Raw genomic sequence first — 15000 nt, 5'->3', positions numbered from 1 at the left:
GACGGTCACGGACGGAATTGTCGGGGGGACGCGGCTCGGGAAGAGCGAACTCGGCAACGGGGGGTTGGCACGTCGGTTGGGCTAAGGCAGGCGGCTTAGGATAAACCGCGAGGGAACGGCGGGGTCCGGGGATGGGCGCCGTCGGCCCGGCGACTAGCGGTGACCCAGGCGGGAAGCTGCGCTCCGTCCGAGTCAGACTCGGTCGTCGCGGCCCGGCTGAGGCTCGCTCTTGTCGAGGGGCGCGGCGCTGCGCCGGCGACTTTGCCCGCGCGAGGCACGCTTTGCGATGGCCCGAGGCGGGAAGCTGCGCCCCGTCCGAGTCAGACTCGGTCGTTGCGGCCCGCCCGGTCACGCGATGCGGCCAGGATGCGGAGTTTTGCCGGCGCTGGGGGGATCCGGAAGGACGAAGGGGCGACGGTGGCGGTCACAGCTCGTCGCCTCCGTGACCCAGACGGGACTGTGCGCACCCCGAGTCAGACTCGGTTCGGCGCGGCCCGCTGCGGCCGGCTGGCGAGGTGAGATGTGGGCCATTGCCGCGCTCCCGACGAACCGTTCCGGGGGGCTGGTGACGTCGCGCGTTCGGCGCTGATGCTGCGACCGGGAGGGAAGCTGCGCCCCGTCCGAGTCAGACTCGGTCGTTGCGGCCCCCCCGAGCCCGCACGCCTCACGCGGAGGGGTCATACGCCCCGGCGGCCACGATAGACGCCTCCCGCTTCGCGGTGGTCGGGAAGGCGTGTGCGGATATGTGCGGAGGTTGGGACTCGGGCTTGGTCTTTGAGAAATCGGTTTCGCGGTCGACCGGCGCGGCCGGCGGACGCCCACGTGGCGTGCCGCAAGTCGGATCGCGCGCTCGGCCTCCGTGGATGGCCTCTGGGTGAGGTTGAGCCGGGGCGTCTCGGTTTCGCTGCCGTACGGTTCGCGCTAGGCCTGCGCGGGCGGCGCGGGGCGCGCGCTCGCGCGGCGGCCGTAGCGCTGGAGTGCGACCCGCAAGTGGGGAGGAACCGTCCACCCAACGCCGGCGGTAGCCGGGGCCGGTGGGGGCCCTACCAAGGCGGGTCATGGGCGCATGTCGGTCAGGTTATAAGAGTGTTTTTTTCGCTCCGGGCTAGAGCCGGGTGAGGTCGTCTCGAACCACGTGCCTGAAGGCCGCCTCGCGCCGGATTCGGCCCCGCTCATTCGTCGGAGTGACCGCCCGACGCGGGCATCGCTAGATTAGCCGTGGCCCCGATCCTTCCCCATCGACAGCCTTTCGCCCCCTTCGCTCCGGCCTCTGAGGCGGCCGGTACCCCTTTCTTGGATGAGACAGAACCCTTGACGGGCCGTTCGCAGATTTTTGCCCGGGCTTTGTTTACCGAGGCGGCCGGTACCTCCGTCTGCCTTGGATGGACCGCATCCGCAGATTTTCGTCCGGCCTTAGCTTAAGGAGACGGCCGTTGCCTCCGATCCTCCGGGCTAGAGCCGGGTGAGGTCGTCTCGAACCACGTGCCTGAAGGCCGCCTCGCGCCGGATTCGGCCCCGCTCATTCGTCGGAGTGACCGCCCGACGCGGGCATCGCTAGATTAGCCGTGGCCCCGATCCTTCCCCATCGACAGCCTTTCGCCCCCTTCGCTCCGGCCTCTGAGGCGGCCGGTACCCCTTTCTTGGATGAGACAGAACCCTTGACGGGCCGTTCGCAGATTTTTGCCCGGCCTGTGTTTAAGGAGGCGGCCGGTACCTCCCTCCTTGGATGACCAACAACCCTTGACCGGCCATTCGCAGATTTTTGCCCGGCCTGTGTTTAAGGAGGCGGCCGGTACCTCCCTCCTTGGATGACCTTCTACCCTTGACGGGCCATTCGCAGATTTTTGCCCGGCCTGTGTTTAAGGAGGCGGCCGGTACCTCCCTCCTTGGATGACCTTCTACCCTTGACGGGCCATTCGCAGATTTTTGCCCGGCCTGTGTTTAAGGAGGCGGCCGGTACCTCCCTCCTTGGATGACCTTCTACCCTTGACGGGCCATTCGCAGATTTTTGCCCGGCCTGTGTTTAAGGAGGCGGCCGGTACCTCCCTCCTTGGATGACCTTCTACCCTTGACGGGCCATTCGCAGATTTTTGCCCGGCCTGTGTTTAAGGAGGCGGCCGGTACCTCCCTCCTTGGATGACCCACTACCCTTGACGGGCCCATTCGCAGATTTTTGCCCGGCCTGTGTTTAGGGAGGCGACCGGTCCTCCGTAGCTTGATCGGATTTCCCTTCCGGCCTGTGTTTAAGGAGGCGGCCGGTCCTCCGTAGCTTGATCGGATTTCCCTTCCAGCCTGTGTTTAAGGAGGCGGCTGGTCCTCCCCGGTCGGTTGCCAAGCGACCGGGACCCGCAAGTGGGCAGGAACCGTCCACCCAACGCCGGCGAGCCGGGGCCGGTGGGGGCCCTACCAAGGCGGGTCTAACTTCAGGCGGTGCAAACGGGGGAGGGGGGTAAGGACGGCTGCCGGGAGCAGACAGCCGTCCCCGGGAGGGGGTAGTAGCTTCGCGGCGGCCGCCGGGAGCAGACGGCCGTCCGCGCATTCTGCCAATGCCTGTAGGACTTTGAATATTTCACAGCCGTGCTGTGGCACTTAGAAAGTTTTTCAGAGACGTGGCACTTAGAAAGTTTTTTCAGAGATGTGGCACTTAGAAAGTTTTTCAGAGATGTGGCACTTAGAAAGTTTTTGAGAGATGTGGCACTTAGAAATTTTTTGAGAGATGTGGCACTTTGAAAATTTTTGAGAAATGTGGCACTTAGAAAATTTTCTCTCTCTCTCTGGAAGTGCCGTGCCTTCTTCAGTTCTGCTATCCGAGCAGGGGACGCTTGCTGGCGGCCGTTACCAGCGCTCGGACCAGGCCCAATTGATTTGCATGGAAAACAATTGCGTCCCCCATGCTCGTTCTGACTATATTTTGCGAAAGGGGGGTAAAGTGATGAGTACACTAAGTGGGGGGACCAACCCATGTACTCTAGAAAAAGTACATGGGTTGACAAAAGACCAGTTCGTACTGCACCCCTGGTACCCAAACCCCTGGTACCTTTAGGCACTTAGAAAAATTTCGCCCAAATTTGGAGGTCGCTCCAGGGGAAGAGGCCGAATTTTCGCCTATTACGGCCGACCGCGGGAACCAGCCGAGGCGGACGCTTTTCGGCGCAAGAGCCGTTGGCACTTAGAAAATATTCGCTAAACTTCAAAGGACCTCCAGGGGAAGAGGCCGAATTGTCACTTTTTCTGGCCGACATCGGGAACCAGCCGAGTCGGACTCTTTACGGCGGAGCAGCCGTTGGCACTTAGAAAATATTCGCCAAACTCGGCCGGACTTCCAGGGGAAGAGGCCGAATTGTCACTTGTTCTGCCCGACATCGGGAACCAGCCGAGTCGGACACTTTAAGGCGGAGCAGCCGTTGGCACTTAGAAAATATTCGCCAAACTTGAACGGACCTCCAGGGGAAGAGGCCGAATTTTCACCTGTTCTGGCCGACATCGGGAACCAGCCGAGTCGGACTCTTTAAGGCGGAGCAGCCGTTGGCACTTAGAAAATATTCGTTAAACTTGAAAGGACCTCCAGGGGAAGAGGCCGAATTGTCACTTGTTCTGGCCGACATCGGGAACCAGCCGAGTCGGACGCTTTAAGGCGGAGCAGCCGTTGGCACTTAGAAAATATTCGTTAAACTTGAAAAGACCTCCAGGGGAAGAGGCCGAATTGTCACTTGTTCTGGCCGACATCGGGAACCAGCCGAGTCGGGCCCTTTAAGGCTGAGCAGCCGTTGGCACTTAGGAAATATTTGCCTTAACTCGGCCGGACTTCCAGGGGAAGAGGCCGGATTTTCACTTGTTCTGGCCGACATCGGGAACCAGCCGAGTCGGACGCTTTAAGGCGGAGCAGCCGTTGGCACTTAGAAAATATTCCCCAAACTTGAACGGACCTCCAGGGGAAGAGGCCGAATTTTCACTTGTTCTGGCCGACATCGGGAACCAGCCGAGTCGGACTCTTTACGGCGGAACAGCCGTTGGCACTTGGGAAATATTCGCCGAACTCGGCCGGACTTCCAGGGGAAGAGGCCAATTTTTCACTTGTTCTGGACGACATCGGGAACCAGCCGAGTCGGACCCTTTACGGCGGAACAGCCGTTGGCACTTAGGAAATATTTGCCTTAACTCGGCCGGACTTCCAGGGGAAGAGGCCGGATTTTCACTTGTTCTGGCCGACATCGGGAACCAGCCCAGTCGGACTCTTTACGGCGGAGCAGCCGTTGGCACTTAGGAACTATTCGCCGAACTCGGCCGGACTTCCAGGGGAAGAGGCCGATTTTTCACTTGTTCTGGCCGACATCGGGAACCAGCCGAGTCGGACCCTTTACGGCGGAACAGCCGTTGGCACTTAGGAAATATTTGCCTTAACTCGGCCGGACTTCCAGGGGAAGAGGCCGGATTTTCACTTGTTCTGGCCGACATCGGGAACCAGCCGAGTCGGACCCTTTACGGCGGAACAGCCGTTGGCACTTGGGAAATATTTGCCTTAACTCGGCCGGACTTCCAGGGGAAGAGGCCGGATTTTCACTTGTTCTGGCCGACATCGGGAACCAGCCGAGTCGGACACTTTACGGCTGAGCAGCCGTTGGCACTTAGGAAATATTTGCCTTAACTCGGCCGGACTTCCAGGGGAAGAGGCCGGATTTTCACTTGTTCTGGCCGACATCGGGAACCAGCCGAGTCGGACACTTTAAGGCTGAGCAGCCGTTGGCACTTAGGAAATATTTGCCTTAACTCGGCCGGACTTCCAGGGGAAGAGGCCGGATTTTCACTTGTTCTGGCCGACATCGGGAACCAGCCGAGTCGGACACTTTAAGGCTGAGCAGCCGTTGGCACTTAGGAAATATTTGCCTTAACTCGGCCGGACTTCCAGGGGAAGAGGCCGGATTTTCACTTGTTCTGGCCGACATCGGGAACCAGCCGAGTCGGACACTTTAAGGCTGAGCAGCCGTTGGCACTTAGGAAATATTTGCCTTAACTCGGCCGGACTTCCAGGGGAAGAGGCCGATTTTTCACTTGTTCTGGCCGACATCGGGAACCAGCCGAGTCGGACGCTTTACGGCGGAGCAGCCGTTGGCACTTAGGAAATATTCGTTAATCTTGAACGGACCTCCAGGGGAAGAGGCCGAATTTTCACTTGTTCTGGCCGACATCGGGAACCAGCCGAGTCGGACGCTTTACGGCGGAGCAGCCGTTGGCACTTAGGAAATATTCGTTAATCTTGAACGGACCTCCAGGGGAAGAGGCCGAATTTTCACTTGTTCTGGCCGACATCGGGAACCAGCCGAGTCGGACACTTTACGGCGGAGCAGCCGTTGGCACTTAGGAAATATTCGCCAAAATGTTCCGGACCTCCAGGGGAAGAGGCCAAATTTTCACTTGTTCTGGCCGACCGGGTGAACCGGCCGAGGCGGACACTTTACGGCGGAGCAGCCGTTGGCACTTAGGAAATATTCGCCAAAATGTTCCGGACCTCCAGGGGAAGAGGCCGAATTTTCACTTGTTCTGGCCGACCAAGGGAACCAGCCGAGGCGGACACTTTACGGCGGAGCAGCCGTTGGCACTTAGAAATTATTCAGACTTCCATAAACACACATCGGCCTTTTGCCGTCACTGCCCGGGATGGGCACCGTGGTAGCTCGGACAGTTCGTGTGACAGCTTCCGCTGGCACTTAGACAATTTTTAAAATGAAAATAAACAGTTCTGCACATACGTGCCGACTATATTTTGCGAAAGGGGGGTAAAGTGATGAGTACACTAAGTGGGGGGACCAAGTACATAAAGCCCACCCCTGGTACCTCAGAGAGGCCGAATTGACACATTTTGTGTCCGACCGCGGGAACCAGCCGAGGCGGACGCTTTTCGGCGCAAGAGCCGTTGGCACTTAGAAAATATTCGTTAATCTTGAACGGACCTCCAGGGGAAGAGGCCGAATTTTCACTTGTTCTGGCCGACATCAGGAACCAGCCCAGGCGGACGCTTTTCGGCGCAAGAGCCGTTGGCACTTAGAAGATATTCGTTAATCTTGAACGGACCTCCAGGGGAAGAGGCCGAATGTTCACTTGTTCTGGCCGACATCGGGAACCAGCCGAGTCGGACGCTTTACGGCGGAGCAGCCGTTGGCACTTAGAAAATATTCGTTAATCTTGAACGGACCTCCAGGGGAAGAGGCCGAATTTTCACTTGTTCTGGCCGACATCGGGAACCAGCCGAGTCGGACGCTTTACGGCGGAGCAGCCGTTGGCACTTTGAAAATATTCGTTAAACTTCAACTGACCTCCAGGGGAAGAGGCCGAGTTTCCACTTGTTCTGGCCGACATCGGGAACCAGCCGAGTCGGACACCTTACGGCGGAAGAGCCGATGGCACTTAGAAAATATTCGTTAAACTTGAACGGACCTCCAGGGGAAGAGGCCGAATTTTCGCTTGTTCAGGCCGACCGGAGGAACCGGCCGAGTCGGACACCTTACGGCGGAAGAGCCGATGGCACTTAGAAAATATTCGTTAAACTTGACAGGACCTCCAGGGGAAGAGGCCGAATTTTCGCTCGTTCAGGCCGACCGGAGGAACCGGCCGAGACGGACACCTTACGGCGGAAGAGCCGATGGCACTTAGAAAATATTCGTTAAACTTGACAGGACCTCCAGGGGAAGAGGCCGAATTTTCGCTCGTTCGGAGCCGACCGGAGGAACCGGCCGGGTCGGACACCTTACGGCGGAAGAGCCGTTCGCACTTAGAAAATATTCGTTAAACTTGACAGGACCTCCAGGGGAAGAGGCCGAATTTTCGCTTGTTCAGGCCGACCGGAGGAACCGGCCGAGTCGGACACCTTACGGCGGAAGAGCCGATGGCACTTAGAAAATATTCGTTAAACTTGACAGGACCTCCAGGGGAAGAGGCCGAATTTTCGCTCGTTCAGGCCGACCGGAGGAACCGGCCGAGTCGGACACCTTACGGCGGAAGAGCCGATGGCACTTAGAAAATATTCGTTAAACTTGACAGGACCTCCAGGGGAAGAGGCCGAATTTTCGCTCGTTCAGGCCGACCGGAGGAACCGGCCGAGTCGGACACCTTACGGCGGAAGAGCCGATGGCACTTAGAAAATATTCGTTAAACTTGACAGGACCTCCAGGGGAAGAGGCCGAATTTTCGCTCGTTCAGGCCGACCGGAGGAACCGGCCGAGTCGGACACCTTACGGCGGAAGAGCCGATGGCACTTAGAAAATATTCGTTAAACTTGACAGGACCTCCAGGGGAAGAGGCCGAATTTTCGCTCGTTCAGGCCGACCGGAGGAACCGGCCGAGTCGGACACATTACGGCGGAAGAGCCGATGGCACTTAGAAAATATTCGCAGAAGTTGGCCGGACTTCCAGAGCGAGAGGCCGAATTGTCACATTATTTGGCCGACTAGGGGAACCGGCCGAGTCGGACACCTTACGGCGGAAGAGCCGATGGCACTTAGAAAATATTCGTTAAACTTGACAGGACCTCCAGGGGAAGAGGCCGAATTTTCGCTCGTTCAGGCCGACCGGAGGAACCAGCCGGGTCGGACACGTTACGGCGGAAGAGCCGTTCGCACTTAGAAAATATTCGTTAAACTTCACAGGACCTCCAGGGGAAGAGGCCGAATTTTCGCTCGTTCGGGCCGACCGGAGGAACCGGCCGGGTCGGACACGTTACGGCGCAACAGCCGTTGGCACTTTGAAAATATTCGCCAAAATGTTCCGGACCTCCAGGGGAAGAGGCCGAATTTTCGCTCGTTCGGGCCGACCGGAGGAACCAGCCGGGTCGGACACGTTACGGCGCAACAGCCGTTCGCACTTAGAAAATATTCGCCAAAGTCGTCCGGACCTCCAGGGGAAGAGGCCGAATTTTCGCTCGTTCGGGCCGACCGGAGGAACCAGCCGGGTCGGACACGTTACGGCGATACAGCCGTTGGCACTTTGAAAATATTCGCCAAAATGTTCCGGACCTCCAGGGGAAGAGGCCGAATTTTCGCTCGTTCGGGCCGACCGAAGGAACCAGCCGGGTAGGACACTTTACGGCGGAACGGCCGTTGGCACTTTGAAAATATTCGCCAAAATGTTCCGGACCTCCAGGGGAAGAGGCCGAATTTTCGCTCGTTCGGGCCGACCGGAGGAACCGGCCGGGTCGGACACGTTACGGCGCAACAGCCGTTGGCACTTTGAAAATATTCGCCAAAATGTTCCGGACCTCCAGGGGAAGAGGCCGAATTTTCGCTCGTTCGGGCCGACCGGAGGAACCAGCCGGGTCGGACACGTTACGGCGGAACAGCCGTTGGCACTTTGAAAATATTCGCCAAATGTTCCGGACCTCCAGGGGAAGAGGCCGAATTTTCGCTCGTTCGGGCCGACCGGGAGAACCAGCCGAGGCGGACACTTTACGGCGGTTGAGCCGTTGGCACTTAGAAATTATTCAGACTTCCATCAAACACACATCGGCCTTTTGCCGTCACTGCCCGGGATGGGCACCGTGGTAGCTCGGACAGTTCGTGTGACAGCTTCCGCTGGCACTTAGAAAATTTTTAAAATGAAAATAAACAGTTCTGCACATACGTGCCGACTATATTTTGCGAAAGGGGGGTAAAGTGATGAGTACACTAACTGGGGGGACCAAGTACATAAAGCCTACCCCTGGTACCTCAGAGAGGCCGAATTTTCGAATTCTGAGGCCGAGCTGGGGAACCAGACGAGGCGGACACTTTTCCGAGCGAGAGCCGATGGCACTTAGAAAATTTTCGGCTAAGTCGGCAGGACTTCCAGAGCGAGAGGCCGAATATTCGTCATCTGTGGCCGACCGGGGAACCAGCGAAGGCGGATAGGCGGTCACGGAGGTCCCGCCGGCTGGTCCGCGGGCCAATTTGGGTCCCGTAATTTAGCGGTCGCGGTCCGGAATCCACGCCGAGGGGGGAACCAGCGGAGGCGGATAGGCGGTCACGGAGGTCCCGCCGGCTGGTCCGCGGGCCAATTGGGGTCCCGTAAGTTAGCGGTCGCGGCCCGGAATTCGCGCCGGCCGGGGAACCAGCGCAGGCGGATAGGCGGTCACGGAGGTCCCGCCGGCTGGTCCGCGGGCCAATCGGGGTCCCGTAAGTTAGCGGTCGCGGCCCGGAATTCGCGCCGGCCGGGGAACCAGCGCAGGCGGATAGGCGGTCACGGAGGTCCCGCCGGCTGGTCCGCGGGCCAATCGGGGTCCCGTAAGTTAGCGGTCGCGGCCCGGAATTCGCGCCGGCCGGGGAACCAGCGCAGGCGGATAGGCGGTCACGGAGGTCCCGCCGGCTGGTCCGCGGGCCAATCGGGGTCCCGTAAGTTAGCGGTCGCGGCCCGGAATTCGCGCCGGCCCGCAGCCACCGCCAGGCGGATAGGCTGTCACGGAGGTCCCGCCGGCCGGTCCGCGGGGGGAACTGCGCCCTCTGGCGGACACGCCATTGTAAATGAATGGGGTTTGGCACTTAGTGCATTTTTCGCCGAAGCCGACGAGCGCTCCGGGCGAGGAGGCCGGATTCTCGCCATCCGTGGCCGGCCGGGGAACCGGCCAAGGCGGATAGGCGGTCACGGGGGTCCCGCCGGCTGGTCCGCGGGCCAATTGGGGTCCCGTAAGTTAGCGGTCGCGGCCCGGAATCCGCGCCGGCCAGCAGCCACCGGGAGGCGGGTAGGCTGTCACGGAGGTCCCGCCGGCTGGTCCGCGGGCCATTTAGGGTCCCGTAGGTGAGCGGTCGCGGCCCGGAATCCAGGCCGGCCAGGAGGCACCGCCAGGCGGATAGGCGGTCACGGAGGTCCCGCCAGCTGGTCCGCGGGCCATTTATGGTCCCGTAAGTTAGCGGTCGCGGCCCGGAATCCACGCCGGCCAGGAGGCACCGGCAGGCGGATGGGCTTTCACGGAGGTCCCGCCAGCTGGTCCGCGGGCCAATTAGGGTCCCGTAAGTTAGCGGTCGCGGCCCGGAATCCGCGCCGGCCAGCAGCCACCGCCAGGCGGGTAGGCTGTCACGGAGGTCCCGCCAGCTGGTCCGCGGGCCAATTAGGGTCCCGTAAGTTAGCGGTCGCGGCCCGGAATCCGCGCCGGCCAGCAGCCACCGCCAGGCGGGTAGGCTGTCACGGAGGTCCCGCCGGCCGGTCCGCGGGCCAATCAGGGTCCCGTAAGTGAGCGGTCGCGGCCCGGAATGCACGCCGGCCAGGAGGCACCGCCAGGCGGATAGGCGGTCACGGAGGTCCCGGCGGCCGGTCCGCTGGCCAATTACCTCCAGCCGAGCGGATATGAACTTTATTAGCACCTTCTACGAGATGGCGGAGCCTTATTCGACAACCAGCACCTCGGCTTAGCATTTTCCACGGCCCGCTGATCTTCCAGAAGACGTCCAGCCGGTTTCCTCCTCACATTTTAAGCCGGCCGAGGCTTCCGGCACCCCGGCTAAGCTTTCTCCACGGCCCGCTGAGCTTCCAGAAGACCTCCAGCCGGTTCTCCCGGTGCTTTCCTCCTCACGTTTTAAGCCGGCCGAGGCTTCCGGCACCCCGGCTGAGCTTTTTCCCACGTCCCGCTGAGTTTCCAGGGGACCTCCGGCCGGTTCTCCGCGCGCTTTCCTCCTCACTTTTAAGCCGGCCGAGGCTCCCGGCACCCCGGCCAAGCGTTTCCCACGGCCCGCTGAGCTTCCAGGGGACCTCCGGCCGGTTCTCCGCGCGCCCCCCTCCTAACTCGACGCCCGAGGAGGCTCCCGGCACCCCGGCTAAGCGATTTGAACGGCCCGCTGATCTCCCGGAGGTCGCAACGGGGAATTGCCTCCCTCTCGCGGACACGGCGCGTAAATGCACCGCCTCTCGCACTTGGCGCACACTCACTGGCATCGCTACGCCTCCCGTGGCACTTTAAGCGACCGGGACCACCGCGAGCGCGGGCGATGACTAAGAGGCTCCCCGGCCGGCCTCGCGGAGCTCCGACGCTCCCCCGCCGGACTTCCGGCGGCCGGCCGGAGCCTCGGCACGGCTGCCGCACTCCCTAATAACACCCCGCGGACCCCCGCGAGCCGAACGCTCGCTGCCGCGGGCGACCCCTGCCAAGGCGGACGCGTGACGGCGCGGGAGCCCTCGGCACTATATCACGGTCACGTATGTAGTCAAATCGTGTAAAATCACCGTTAGTTTATTCATAATATAGGTAATAATTAAATAAATATTAACATCGCGTATATTATTAATAAACACATGTATGTATTTATTTAATAATTAAATAAATATTAACATCGCGTATAATCATGCGCAATACTTCGTGGCCGACCGGGGAACCGGCGAAGGCGGACGCATCGCGGCGCGAGAGCCGTTGGCACTTTGGAAAAAAAATAAATAAATAAATAAATAATAATTCGCCGACCGGGCTCCGGGGGAAGAGGCCGGCTTTTCGCCGTTCGCGGCCGACCGGGGAACCGGCGAAGGCGGACGCGCTCTCTAACGAGCCCCGCCGGCCGGAGGAAGTGCGCCCTCTGGCGGACACGCCGTTGTAAATGAATGGGGTTTGGCACTTGGTGCATTTTTCGCCCAAGTCGAAGCGCGCTCCGGGCGAGGAGGCCGGATTCTCGCCACCCGTGGCCGGCCGGGGAACCGGCCAAGGCGGACGCGCTCTCTAACGAGCCCCGCCGGCCGGAGGAAGTGCGCCCTCTGGCGGACACGCCGTTGTAAATGAATGGGGTTTGGCACTTGGTGCATTTTTCGCCCAAGTCGAAGCGCGCTCCGGGCGAGGAGGCCGGATTCTCGCCACCCGTGGCCGGCCGGGGAACCGGCCAAGGCGGACGCGGTCTCTAACGAGCCCCGCCGGCCGGAGGAAGTGCGCCCTCTGGCGGACACGCCGTTGTAAATGAATGGGGTTTGGCACTTGGTGCATTTTTCGCCCAAGTCGAAGCGCGCTCCGGGCGAGGAGGCCGGATTCTCGCCACCCGTGGCCGGCCGGGGAACCGGCGAAGGCGGATAGGCTTTCACGGAGGATCCGCCGGCTGGTCCGCGGGCCGATTAGGGTCCCGCGAGTGAGCGGTGGCGGTCCGGAATCCAGGCCGGCCAGGAGGCACCGCCAGGCGGATAGGCTTTCACGGAGGTCCCGCCGGCTGGTCCGCGGGCCGATTAGGGTCCCGCGAGTGAGCGGTGGCGGTCCGGAATCCAGGCCGGCCCGGAGCCACCGCCAGGCGGATAGGCTTTCACGGAGGAGCCGCCGGCTGGTCCGCGGGCCGTTTAGGGTCCCGTAAGTTAGCGGTCGCGGTCCGGAATCCAGGCCGTCCAGGAGGCACCGCCAGGCGGATAGGCTTTCACGGAGGTCCCGCCGGCTGGTCCGCGGGCCGATTAGGGTCCCGCGAGTGAGCGGTGGCGGTCCGGAATCCAGGCCGGCCCGGAGCCACCGCCAGGCGGATAGGCTTTCACGGAGGAGCCGCCGGCTGGTCCGCGGGCCGTTTAGGGTCCCGTAAGTTAGCGGTCGCGGTCCGGAATCCAGGCCGTCCAGGAGGCACCGCCAGGCGGATAGGCTTTCACGGAGGACCCGCCGGCTGGTCCGCGGGCCGTTTAGGCTCCCGTAAGTTAGCGGTCGCGGTCCGGAATACAGGCCGTCCAGGAGGCACTGCCAGGCGGATACACTCTCTAACGAGCCCCGCCGGCTGGTCCGCCGGGGGAAGTGCGCCCTCTGGCGGACACGCCGTTGTAAATGAATGGGGTTTGGCACTTAGTGCATTTTTCGACCAGCGGCAACGCAGGCTGACGGGCGGCCGCTTCCACGGGCCGGCACTACTCTACGGAGGCGCTAGCCGCCTCCGGTGGGGGCCGTGTGATCTCGCTGGATGCCCGAGGACCTTCCGCCAGGCCCGGCCGCAGCTTTTGCGCGCGCCCGGTCCTATTATCTGGTGGAAGCTGGAGGCCGGGGCTCGGCAGCTCGCTGCCCGGGGACCTTCCGCGAGGCCCGGCCGCAGCTTTTACGCACGGCCGCTGCTATTCTCCGGCTCCGGCTTCGTCCCGGAGGGTGCTTGGGGAACGGCGGCGCACACCGCGAACGGCCGGTGGCGGTCGGCCGGTGGCGGTCGGCTGGTGGCGGTCGGCTGGTGGCGGTCGGGGATGGCGCTTGGGGATGGTGGCTGTCGCCTTGTGGCGGTCGGCTGGTGGCGGTCGGGGGTGGCGCTTGGGGATGGTGGCTGTCGCCTTGTGGCGGTCGGCTGGTGGCGGTCGGCTGGTGGCGGTCGGCTGGTGGCGGTCGGGTGGTGGCGGTCGGGGATGGCGCTTGGGGATGGTGGCTGTCGCCTTGTGGCGGTCGGCTGGTGGCGGTCGGCTGGTGGCGGTCGGGGGTGGCGCTTGGGGATGGTGGCTGTCGCCTTGTGGCGGTCGGCTGGTGGCGGTCGGCTGGTGGCGGTCGGGGGTGGCGCTTGGGGATGGTGGCTGTCGCCTTGTGGCGGTCGGCTGGTGGCGGTCGGGGATGGCGCTTGGGGATGGTGGCTGTCGCCTTGTGGCGGTCGGCTGGTGGCGGTCGGGGGTGGCGCTTGGGGATGGTGGCTGTCGCCTTGTGGCGGTCGGCTGGTGGCGGTCGGCTGGTGGCGGTCGGCTGGTGGCGGTCGGGGATGGCGCTTGGGGATGGTGGCTGTCGCCTTGTGGCGGTCGGCTGGTGGCGGTCGGGGATGGCGCTTGGGGATGGTGGCTGTCGCCTTGTGGCGGTCGGCTGGTGGCGGTCGGCTGGTGGCGGTCGGGGATGGCGCTTGGGGATGGTGGCTGTCGCCTTGTGGCGGTCGGCTGGTGGCGGTCGCCTTGGGGCGGTCGGGGGGCGGCGGTCGGGGGTGGCGCTTGGGGATGGTGGCTGTCGCCTTGTGGCGGTCGGCTGGTGGCGGTCGCCTTGTGGCGGTCGGGGGGTGGCGGTCGGGGATGGCGCTTGGGGATGGTGGCTGTCGCCTTGTGGCGGTCGGCTGGTGGCGGTCGGGGGGTGGCGGTCGGGGGTGGCGCTTGGGGATGGTGGCTGTCGCCTTGTGGCGGTCGCCTTGTGGCGGTCGGCTGGTGGCGGTCGGGGGGTGGCGGTCGGGGGTGGCGCTTGGGGATGGTGGCTGTCGCCTTGTGGCGGTCGGCTGGTGGCGGTCGGCTGGTGGCGCTTGGGGATGGTGGCTGTCGCCTTGTGGCGGTCGGCTGGTGGCGGTCGCCTTGTGGCGGTCGGGGATGGCGCTTGGGGATGGTGGCTGTCGCCTTGTGGCGGTCGGCTGGTGGCGGTCGGCTGGTGGCGGTCGGGTGGTGGCGGTCGGGGATGGCGCTTGGGGATGGTGGCTGTCGCCTTGTGGCGGTCGGCTGGTGGCGGTCGGCTGGTGGCGGTCGGGGGTGGCGCTTGGGGATGGTGGCTGTCGCCTTGTGGCGGTCGGCTGGTGGCGGTCGGCTGGTGGCGGTCGGGGGGTGGCGGTCGGGGATGGCGCTTGGGGATGGTGGCTGTCGCCTTGTGGCGGTCGGCTGGTGGCGGTCGGGGGTGGCGCTTGGGGATGGTGGCTGTCGCCTTGTGGCGGTCGGCTGGTGGCGGTCGGGGATGGCGCTTGGGGATGGTGGCTGTCGCCTTGTGGCGGTCGGCTGGTGGCGGTCGGGGGTGGCGCTTGGGGATGGTGGCTGTCGCCTTGTGGCGGTCGGCTGGTGGCGGTCGGGGATGGCGCTTGGGGATGGTGGCTGTCGCCTTGTGGCGGTCGGCTGGTGGCGGTCGGGGGGTGGCGGTCGGGGATGGTGGCTGTCGCCTTGTGGCGGTCGGCGGTGGTGGTTTGGGACCGGCGTCCGGCGCAAAGTGCGTGTTGCGCGGGCCGGAGAAAATTTAGGCCAGGGGCCCGCCGCTGGAGAAATTTTTAGGTACCAGGGGTGGATTTTTTTTTGTCACCGCAGGAGGGGGACGTTGCCTCCGTCCGTGTCCGACGGAAAGTGCGTGTTGCGCGGGCCGGAGGAAGTTTAGGCCAGGGGCCCGCCGCTGGAGAAATTTTT

This window comes from Syngnathus scovelli, unplaced genomic scaffold, assembly GCF_024217435.2.
Source record: "Syngnathus scovelli strain Florida unplaced genomic scaffold, RoL_Ssco_1.2 HiC_scaffold_71, whole genome shotgun sequence".
NCBI lineage: Eukaryota > Metazoa > Chordata > Actinopteri > Syngnathiformes > Syngnathidae > Syngnathus > Syngnathus scovelli.
This window is presented reverse-complemented; position numbering follows the sequence as displayed.